Raw genomic sequence first — 11,685 nt, 5'->3', positions numbered from 1 at the left:
GAATATTATAGTTACAGCTAATGAGAGTATAATACACTCCAAATATATAGTAACAGAAATCTGAACTTGCTGCTCTTTATTATAAGGACTTTTACCATGGAACGGAAATTTAGTGGTGGAAGGTTTGCTTACGGTTTGCTTACGTAACTCTGCTGGCAGTTGTGTACTCACTATTCTCTTTAAACCTTCATTTTAAGATTGTAAGAGAGAGCACTAAGGTTTTTTACTTCTTGCATGAATGTCATAATATTGATGCAGTACAGCTCTGAAGTGTGTACATTTCTGAGAGGAAAGATGATGTATAAATAAATATTGGAATGATGGTCTTTTCTGTGTAGACTTTTCCTACTGAAGCTGAAAGTCAGGAAAGGTGACTATTAAGGATTTTTCTTCCTTAGTGATAAATACAAACTTAGCCATTTTGTGGTCTCCCTCCTGCAGGGTGACACCGTCTGAACTGATCAACCCTCAAGGCTGAGACTTCCATAGTACTCTACCAAACAGAATATTTGATACTAGGTGCTTCTACTTTTTACAATAATTTATAAAGAATAAAAATCATCTGGTAGCTTTTTTCACTCTTTTATGCCTTAAGCACTTGGTATAAAGATACCTTTGCTTGCCCACTGAATTCACAGTGTCCATGAGATGATTGCAGCATTTTCATTTTTCCTGCCCTCATTTTCTCTTCAATAGCAGTCATCTGTTCTTGCTCATGAAAACTCAGTTATAACACACAGAATATACAGAGGAAATTGCAGTTTACTTAGTGTAAACCCAGTCTGCAGTTTCCTATTCTTATAACAATAACGACCAAACCCTAGAGTTACATACAGATTTCCTTTCTTTTGTGATTCTCAAATGCGTCAACTACCTCATCTACCATTCCTGGGCCAAAATTATTTAAGTGCGCAGTGGTAAAATTTGAGTTAGAATCCCAGTTGCCTATTGAGTCATTCTTTTCACTAAATGACTTTGTTTCTCCAGTCCTAGAATGTCACACCCCCTTTTGTACATGTATGCCAAAATGAGACAACTACTTTGAGGTACTACTGCATAGAGATAGACATGAATTTGATGGAATAAAGCTTTTGTTGCTGGTACATCTTGTTACAAATGGAAGGGGCTTCAAGATTTCTGAGTGGGCATATCTAATATCTTTTTAAACTGGTAAGTGCCATGATTAGGTTATAAATGGATGTAATTAGAGAAACACTTGACTCTGTGCTTTTGCCAAGGGGTTTCTGAAACTTAAAAAAAGTTAAATGTGTAATTATCACAAGTTTCTCAGCAAGCACTTAGTTTTCCTATTTTATATTAACAAGCTGTAGGCAAAATTAGCCAGCACTCATTCCTAAGTGTTGAAAATTATGTGAGAACTTTAAGAAGGGGACAGAAATGGCTATTTCTTATAAACATTATGAGAGTGAGATTAACATTTGGTCATTAATTCTCTAAAGAAATTGCCTCTTATGTGGGCATCATATTTTCTAGGCTTAATTCTATGATTGTATCCATAGAGGAAGGGGCACGTGTTACCAAATGGGGACTTTTGAGCTTGAGCTTGAAGAATGACTAATGGTCATAGAAGGGCAGGACAGGGGAGAACACTTAAGGCAGAGGGACCAGCAGGAAGGCACATGAGTTGAGCCCTGGGCAATTCTTAGGAAATGAGGTGGGGTGAGGTGGGCTGTAAGTTGTGAAAGACCTGGCAATCCACTCTAAGGAGTTTAGACTTGCCTTTCTGGTAAAGGAAAGCCATCAAAGAAGGGAAGTGGCATAATCAGATGTGGTCTTTTTAAGATCTCTCTGGCATTGGTTTAGAGGAAAAATTGAGTGGGGAACGGGGACATGTTGGAGAGAACCCTTAGAGAGCTCTTGTTGTGAGTCAGGTGAGAGATGTAAGCCTGAAGCAGGGTGGCAGCTCTGGGAAATGAGAAGGCCACAGATGTTGAGCCATTTAGATGGTAAAATTGGCAGAATTTGATAATTCTGCCAATTATCAATGGGGGATAATGGGGGAATGTGTGTGCTAATTTATACTAAGCAGTTTTTGAATTTGTTATTACGGTTTCCTGGTGCAGACATGAGAAAGTTCTGTGTATCACCAGAATGGTTGGTCACCTTTGCCAAAAAGCTACATAGACATTTACCTTGTTTTGTTGTCCTGCAGTGTGTTTCAAGTGTCTGAGATTTATGCTACAGAACACTGTTTATCTCATTAACAAATCGTTCGATGGAGTTTCTGGCTAGCAGTATGGAGACTACTTCTTCTGAGACCCAGATACTTGGACAATCCCTTAAGCACAGAGAGTCTCTGGTAACCTCAAGATGAACTAAATTATTTGGCCAAAGCTTTGGCATTGGCTGCAATGATGTGTGTGCCTCCTTCAGAACTAACTGTGATTTTAGAGACGCTCTCCTGACCCACAGTCTGAGTTGGTGTTTCTATACTGTTATTCTAGAATACTCTTGGTTGTTTATTCATTCAATACGCCTTTATTGAAGCTGATGTTGTTGGGGATCCAGAATAACTGTGGTGGTTCCTACCTGAAGGAGTATAGTCAGGTTGTGGAGAAAAGATACTGACACACATAACAGCAATACAAGGAGGCAGTGGTGATAATCCCCAGAGAGATACATGGGTGTCAGAGGAAGAATTTACACCTGGGGAAACAGGATTCTTTCTCATGGCAGAGGTTGAGTTTGATGTGGACCTTAAAGTAGGTTTTAGGTTGGATTTAAACAATCCAAACTGAAGAAGAGCATTCCTGGAGGAAAGAATAGCATTAGAAAATGCACAGAAATATCTAAAAATACAAGGTATTTTTTGGAAATCAAAACCATTCTGTCACCAGGGTACCAAGAATGGGGGTAAGGGAGATGGTGACAAGGATTCAGGAGATGGACGAGTTAGTGAGAAATGAGATTGGGACCAGACTGTGGAGGATTTTGAGGGCTGAGACGTTTCACTTCATTCTAGAAATAATGAAGAGGCATTGACTTGTTTTGTTAGTTTTCGTAAGAAAGTAGGATGAGGGGGCCCGTCTGTGAGGTAAACGATATTATTTCAGTGTGATGAGTCAGAAAGCTGAGGCTGGTGAGTGATCAAGCAGAGATGGGCTAAGTGTGAACTCAAGTCTGACTACCCCTGGGTGGCATCTTCTCTCAGCTGTCATCACCGGAGGGACGCCTGGTAGGAGGACAGGAAGCTGAGATGGCAAGAATCATGATAGTCCTGAGAAAGAGGGACCACTAGGAGGACAGCCCTGAAGGAAAGACAGACGGCTACATATTGAAGGGATGGTGGTGGTGAAGTGTGGGAAGGAAAAATGAAAAGGGAATGCTAAGCTACTAGCTTATTCTGAGTCCTGACTTTTTAAAGTGTATAAACTGTTCACATTTAGTATCTGTGAAATAGCTGGATTAAAGTATGCATCTAGATGTGGGTGCTGTTTAATGGCATACCACTGCACTGTTTACCAGAAAACCGAAACTCAGTTTTTGCTGAAATGTCGTTTATGCTTTGCAGTGTATTAACCTGTAGAGTAGAAATACTAACAAGCAGCTCCTGAACTTGACTTCCTAATTTCCAAACTGCAGAAATGAAGGTCTATAAAACGTATGTGAGAGCCGTGCTAAGTGATGCTTTCCCTAGGGACCCTTGTCTGTATCCCTCCCTCTCCCCACCCTGCTTTCTTCAATTCCTTTGTTATGTCTGGGGACCCACCCTACTTCCTTCCCCTTTTCCAATTCACTCATGAAATATGGGTGGGAAGGGGATTTTACACGTTCTGAAAATGAATCTTGGCATAGTCTGCTGCCAGGGTAGGGTCCCTATCTCTCAACTTCAACCGGAATTTCCTTTCCCCTGTTTCCTGCAGCCTCATCCTGGACTCCTGCTTGCGTCAAAGGGTTTGCTGGTTGTGGATTACTAGGGCAGAAGTGGGTTGGAGTATTCTGGCTACTGCCACTCTTATTGCACACACTAGAAGTTGGTCTCTGCATTTCATTTGGTCTATTGCTTAAAAAAAAAAAAAAGCAGCTTAATATAAGGTGAAAGCCCTCTTTATACTCTACATGAAATACTAAAAGGAAATGGTTTTATCATCCTGTATTCACACTTGCATTATACATCTAAGCGAGTAAAATTAAGACCAATCATGGCCTTATTTGAAGTTCACCGGTAATTTAGTTTAACCGAGAAACTAAAGACAAATAGAATGCTGTAACATTATTAGTTAGTATTGAAAGCCAGAATTCAAATGTATTAGGCAAGTCATAATATATTAAGTTGCCCACTGCTGAGAAATTCTGTGTAGAAACCATGTATTTTTCTTAATGACAAAATCCTGACTTTGTGTTGGTTTGGTACTAACATACATACCTTTTTAGAGGAAATTGGCTTCCTTGAGTGAGTTGTTTTAGTTCATTTTTAATCTGGATTAATTTGGTCACAGAGTAACCACGAAAGTGATAGAAGATAGGTCTTGCCTCCAAGAAATTTACAGTCTAGCTGAAGAAACAAATTCACACTTGGAGAACAAGTGAACCATTCAAGACAGTATTTAACGAAGTGTTTAAACAATTTCCCAGGCCTTCAGGGAGAGGGAAATACCTCTGGTAGACCTATTCACAGTTGCAGCAATCCAAAAAGAAGTTCTTCTCAGTTTTCAAAAGCAAGGTTTACAAGTCTGGTTCACTTTAAATTCTGCTTTTGTTTCGTTTTTTTCCTTCCAGAAAAATGGCAGCCAGTGGACGTCAGTGCTGTGCTCGTGCTGTCTGGGGGGCCATCTGCCCATTAGCTGGATTTTTAGGTTCTCACAGAAAGCCCACTGCAAGTCTCAACATTTTTAAAATATTAGTTTCAGTTTTTAACGTTTTTAACATTTTAAGCAGAGAGGAACTTGTCATTATGATACTCATTTATTTTTCTGAAAATATTCAAGTTTCTTTTTTAAAGGCCCAGTTAAGACAATGGATACTGTCTCAGTTAGTTTGATTTATCCAAGCCATATTCTCAATGGATCTTGGATTCCCTGTGGTACAAATGCTGCTCCCCAGGTTTATTAATTTCTTCTACTTGTAAAAATAAAATAGCCATATCATCTTTAGTATGTCTAAGAAATCATTAAGGTGAAATATTGGAAAATAGGTTATTTTTCTTTGACTTTTGTTCCTCTCGGTGGTGAACCTCACTCCAGACCCCTGGCAACCTTATATTCTTTTTTTCTCTATCCCTATCAAGGCCTGGTCTGCATTAATGTAGCAATATTAATACCTTGTAGGTTGTTGTCTGATCAGGTAACACTAGAAATCTTTGGTGGTTTGGTTTCATTTGAATTTCTAATGGGTGCTTTAAGACAAAAGGGTGGAGAAAAGATGCACAGACAGATGGACAGTCCTTCACAGAGAGATAGACAGTACTTTGTGACAACTGTGTACCACTGAGGCTCAGAGAAGTAAAACGTGGAGACATCAAGGAGTATGGAGACATAGGTACCAACATACACTGTGCCTTGACTCCCCAAAGACTGCCCTGATACATCACTGCTTTGGGGGAGATAACATTGCAAGAAATTCAGAGGCTGAGTTCACAGCTACCTGCATGCTAAGTCCCAGGGTGCTATGGAAGCTTGTCACAGGGAGCTCAGCTGGTCTAGGGAGACAAGCATGTGTCCCTGAGGAAGAGAAAGAATCTGAAGACTCAGAAGAGCTACTAGGAGAAGTGAGGAAGAATGGGCATTCCAGGCAGAGGAGAGAGCATGGGTGAGGACCAGAAGGGCCTGATGCAGAGAGAGGATGGTGCAGCCCTGCAGGCAGAACTACGTGGCTGGAGCCAAGGGGTCAGAGGGCGGGGAGGGCCAGAGGATGCAAGGCATTACCTAAAGGCCTAGCCAAAAACGGCGTGCTAAGAGCGATACAGAGCTTTTATGAAGAATGTAAACAAGAGAGAGAAAGATGATTAGATGTGAATTTTTGAGATTCCTCTGCTGCCGTGTGGGGATGGGTTTGCTAGCAAAGAATGGGTCACGCTCTCTCCTTTCAAAGCTTTCTGACTCCTTTCCTCGTAGTCCTCTCTTGGTTTTACTACGTAAAACAGGAACCAGCATAAACATTAAAGCTTTGCTGTGAAGACAGAATGTCCAATGATAGCTCTACTCTTACTTATTTAAATATACTACATCATCATTTTTCTTTAAAAAGTTGACTTTGATTCAGTCCTGCTTTTATAGAAATGAATTTTGAACTTGTATGTAATGTGAATACTCTCTGTTAATTAACACCCCGCAGGCATGTATGTTCACATTAAATGTACTTACTCTGCTGCACGATATTTGCTGCAGATTGATTCAGCCAGAGTTTCGTGATTTCTGAGACATTCACATACTTCAGTTGATAAAGATGAGGAAAAGAAATTTATAAAAGATTTCCATGTGGGATGCAAAGAACCTTTTTTTCCTTTTGCATTGGGAAGTGGGTGGAAAGGAAAAATTCCATCTGGCATACAGCAGCACTAAATGTTGTTTTAAGATAGCAAAAATAGAAGATTGCTGAAAATATCATAACAGAACATAACAGACTGTGGGCAAATGTACAGTACATATTTTTCTAATAAATCATATTAAATACCCATATTTTACTTAAAACATGACCATGTTCTTATTTGTCGTTATATAAAAATTTGTCTTTAATTTTTAAAAAATCACCCACTCCATTACTGAAGCAAAAAAAGACTTGTTGTTTGGGTCTGTAGAAGTTAATGCTGTCACACTTAGGTTTACCTGGGATAAGTTTTTGTGGCTTTTTTTCTTTTCCAATCTTTCCCTCCTGTATTAAAAAAAAAAAAAAAAAGGAGAAATAAGATATGACATGTCTGTTCATTTATTGTACATTCATATGTAACTAAGTGAACAAGGCTCAACAGTTTTAACAAAGCCTTGTAAGTGTCCTCTTTGTTCAGGTTCCAGGAATGGCTGGGCATGATTGAGGTGAGCTGAGTCAGAATAAAGGATCAGGGGCTCCTCAAGATCCAAGAAATAAAGAGAGGGCGTGAACAACAGTGATAATAAGACAATTAAGATGAGCAGGAAGTGGCTTGGGGGTAGGGATTTCTAAGGAAGATCTGTTGAAAACTTAATGAGTCGCAGAAGCATATCTTAGTGACCTCCCAGGTGGGGGTGGGGTGGAAGGTGTCCACATAAAATTTGACCTTGTGAGATCAAAATCACACGGATGACTCGTTAAACCTTGCTTGATCTTGCCTTGGGTAGGATCTATAGAGGCAAAACAAGCTTTATATTGATACTCTTGTGCATAAAGAATTCTAATGATCCCCAAATGGTACAATGCATAATAAAATCCCAAGCTGAATTTTATGGTTGATGGATGCTATCACTTTCTCCCTGCTCAGTGAACTTACTGTTACTACAAGTCGGGGGATTGTGATGATGTGTTATTTTTTGCAATCAATCTGAGTATCCTGGAGTTTTCCTCTGAGAATCATAGGCATTGGAAAGAACTTTTTTGATGTGATGCGTCTTCATTGGGTAAGAAAAAGTTTCACCCAGAAACTGGCACCTGCTAAATAGGATTATAAAGAGTATCCTCTGAAATGGGCAATAAGTACTTTACACTCCATTAATTCTGTCGGAAGTTCATTAATCACAAGGAGATGTTGAAATATTTCCATTGATAATATTCTTCTAGTAAAATGTATACCTTTTAGCCTCTATTATCAGAAGCAAAAGATCATTAATTAAAATAGTCATTATCGGAGATCCTTCAGGTTTGTTAGGGAAAGGTGTAATTCAGTCTTTGTGCTTTTAACTCTTTGTGTTTCTGAAGTTATATTTTGTGGGACTCTAATGGAGACTAGCCTGACTGAAATGACCCTTGCTCCAGTAAAGCATTTCTGCTGAACTACTTCTCTCCTACTAATTAGCACTTATCCCGTCAGAAAATTAACACAGCAAGTCCTGAAAGCAGGCACAGTTTTATCAACAAAAATAAATGGGAGCATTCAGTGCTTCTCATTAAACACTCATAGGGAAGCACAGATCTAAAAAATGATCTCCGCGTTAAAACAATACTCAGATATAACTCTAAAATCATGGGAACCGAGAGGGTAATTGAAGCCATGGAGATAATACTGTCTCCTCTCGTAATTTGTATGACTGGAATTTTAAAAGATGTACGTGAATAGAACTACAGGATATAGAATGGCAGGGACAGAGCACGCATGGCCCAAGCTGGTGCTGATTTCTACCTACAGGTCTGAGGTTAAGGGATACACCGAGGTGGAGAAAGGAAGCTTTTGAGCTTAGATGAGACAGAATTCTAACTAACCCTTAAAATCCAAGAGAAGAAACTTTGGAATAAAGTAGAGAGCCAATTTTATTCTGATTGTCTTTTAAGGAATATACCTGAATGCCAGATGCTTGCGGGCAGACACCTTTCATGACTCGTTGAACTGTTAAATGCCATTTCCATTGTAATTTGTCAATCTAATCTGACTTGTATCCCAATTTTAAGTAGACCCCACATCTGTCCCAAGTCAGTAAATCTCAAATTCCTGTCCTTCAGGATTACTCATAATCTTGGCATATGGAGATGTGCAGAGACCTGAGAAAAGTTCGCCACACCCTGGAAAAGTCCTTCTTAATAAAGATCTGACTGGCCCTAGGTGTAGTCAACATCTGCAGCTGCTTATTCCCCTGGCCCCAGCCTCTGTGGTTTGCCATTTTTGCATCTTAGCTCTGACTTCTATTTTCATGTACCACACCTGGCTACGCCAGAATCTCTGGGGAAGAGTGTAGTGACTTTTGTTGACCCCATTTTGGCCTAAACCTAAGTTTTGAGAGGGCTCCAATCCAGAAGAAAAGCCAAGAATGGTGTCTTTTCCTTCTGAGTGATGGAGCGTGGCAACTGCAGACCTCCCAGTCTGGGGGACCCTAGAAAGAAAAGAAAAGTTAGGTAGCACAGGCCTATGGAAGACTCAGAGAGAATTAACTGTGCATTCCTTAGCTGGATATGGTGACCCACCGACTCCGGGGAATTCAGTCACTTACCTAACTGCAGTGAGGTCTTCAGACAGACACCAGCGTCCCTCATCAATCAGACACTTAGCTTCTCCATCATTCGAAGTTTATTTCAGATTCCCGTGTTTGAGCTCATAGAGATGATTAGAAAGAATCCTACTAGATGAAGATGGAGACAGCCAGATAGCTGTTTAGCTTGCTGCTACCAGTAGTGGGTATTCAGCCATGGCACATAAAATTGACTTTGTCTAGGGCCTAAATAATTTTTAATTTCAGTAGAATTTTCTCCTTTTCATATATAGAGCAGATTTTTAAAGTACTTGGCTAAGATTTCTTCTTGCCTATATTCATTGAGAAAAGCGTTTGTTAAGCACTGATGAACCAGGCATCACACACAGTAGAACAGGGACATAAGTGAGCAAGATCTGATTTGAGCCCCCAAGCCACCCACTGTTAATGAGGGAGAAAAATGAGAAAACAAAGACATGAGAGTAAAGAAGGGTGGTATGCAGACAGAAGAAAGTAAGGGGTGTACTCTGAATAAGGTGTTTGTTTCTAGAAAATTGTTTCTTTGCCTTCTGGTGAGGCATTTGCTAAATTAAACATCATCTCTTTTACTTCCTGGGTTCTGACCACGTAAGGACACAAATGATAAATGGCAAATATCACAAATCTCTTATCTAAAGAGAGTTACATATTGTTGGTGTTTACCATTTTCCTCTCTCCCCATTTTCTAGTTACAAAATAAATTTTAATTAGAATATTGTATATAGTTCTTGTCCTGTTTTACTGATTGAATTTGTTTTTGAAAACAAGCTTCATTCTTGAGGTTTATAGGTGTTTGACAGTCGAGAACAAGGCATCAGGCAACTTGCAGGAATTTATAGCACATTTCTGTTAAAGACTGTTTAAAATTGTTCTACTAATAGTAAAGTAATACATGCCTTTTGTAGAGAATTTAGAAATCATAGAAAGCTACAAGGAAGAAAAGAAAAATTTAGTGAGAACTAACTACGATTTCCTCTCGCCTTCCCAATTATATCAGTGTATACATTATGAGGCTTTCCTTACGCTTCTATAACATACTTCACTTACTCTTCCCATTTGGGGGCAAATAGGTTTTCAAATTTTTGCTGTTATAAGTGATCTGAGATGCACATCTCTAAAAAAATCTTTATCTAAATTTATATTTCTTAAGGGTAAGTTCCTAGCTGAGTAATTACTACTCACAGGTATGAACTGTGTTAATCTCTTTTATGTTTTTCGCTCAGCTACGCTCCATAAAGCTTGTTCCAGTTTTCCCATATATTAGCACTACATTAAAGTACTTATTTTGTAATACCCTCACCCACATTGATTATTATGATTCTTAGAAGGAGAAACTAAGTATTCTTGTCAGGCTGATGGGAAGGACTAGTATTATCTTGTTCAAATTTACGTTTCTTTTCTAGTGAGGTTGAATACTTGCAGTTTATATCAATCCAGTTATATTTCTTCTGTAAATAATCTATTCACTTCCTTTGCCCATTTTTCCATTGGGATTTTTCTTATTGATTTGAATAAGCTTTTTATATGTTAAGGACATTAATCTTTGTAATATTTGTTATATGTAGTTTTGTCGAGTTTGTTTCTTTCTTATTATTTTTATACATATATGAGCAAAACTCTTGATTCATGTTTTTTAATTTTAAAAATCACCTTTAAAATCATAGAGTTCTTCCCAATTCTGTGGCCACATACTCAATTCTATTTCTTCTAGAGTTGCACTTTTCACTCAGGTCTTTCATATAGCTGGGATTTATTTTTGTAATGTAAAAGTAAGGTTTCTTGATTAGTTATCACATGCGAATTTTTTCATATTTTCAAACTTTTACTATTTTGTTACCAGCATAAAAAAAAATCCATTTTATTCTTGATAAATTGGAATTCTGTTAACAAACTTCCTACAAATTAAATATATTGAGCACGAATTTAGTCAGTCATATTACCTCTCTGAGCTTCAGTTTTCCATCTATAAGGGTAGTAGATTAGACATCTACGATTTCTTCTAGCTCTAAAATTCCTGTCTTAAATTGAAGACCCGTCCCCTCCCCCCCCAAATTCAGCAGCATTCATACTTCTGAGTGTTGAACACTTTGGGGGGAAATGTTGCCATTTTAAAGTGGATACTAGTTTATTATTCAGGAGGTTTTGAGTAGCCATCTTTTACTCTGATTGACTATGCCTATCAATGCCAATAATCATTCTGTACTTTTATGTTCTAAAAATACTCCTGTGGCTAGAATTTCTAAAAATTTACTTTTTGTGAAATGCTGTTGGTATGGACAGATGGTGATCTAGCATCCTGCTAGAAATATCCCTGCTGTCAGGGTGTTAAAACCATATTTCAAGTCATGTCATTAAATATTTGGAATTGTTTTTCTGAGTTCAGAATGTCCTGAGGAGGACTGAGATATAAAACTCCCAGATAATGTCAAATCAAAAAAACCTCCAGATCTTACTGCCTTGAACTCCTAGAAATAAGAAGAAAGGGGTCTATTTATTTATACTGGCTAAATTCATTAACCACTATGCACAACCTAGCTCCAAACCACTGTTTTTTAAAAAACGCAAATTTATGTCTCTCCCCTGTTTCTCTCTCATA

General features: G+C 38.5%; 1 protein-coding gene across 2 annotated transcripts in view; it reads left to right on the top strand.

The window, feature by feature from the left end:
* The window catches only part of RAPGEF5 (Rap guanine nucleotide exchange factor 5), a 179,668-nt gene that overhangs the window by 82,103 nt on the left and 85,880 nt on the right, over positions 1-11,685 (top strand). The window lies entirely within an intron of this gene.

This window comes from Balaenoptera acutorostrata, chromosome 7, assembly GCF_949987535.1.
Source record: "Balaenoptera acutorostrata chromosome 7, mBalAcu1.1, whole genome shotgun sequence".
NCBI classification, from domain to species: domain Eukaryota; kingdom Metazoa; phylum Chordata; class Mammalia; order Artiodactyla; family Balaenopteridae; genus Balaenoptera; species Balaenoptera acutorostrata.
The sequence above is the reverse complement of the archived record's forward strand: the minus strand, read 5'-3'. Positions and strand labels throughout refer to the sequence as shown.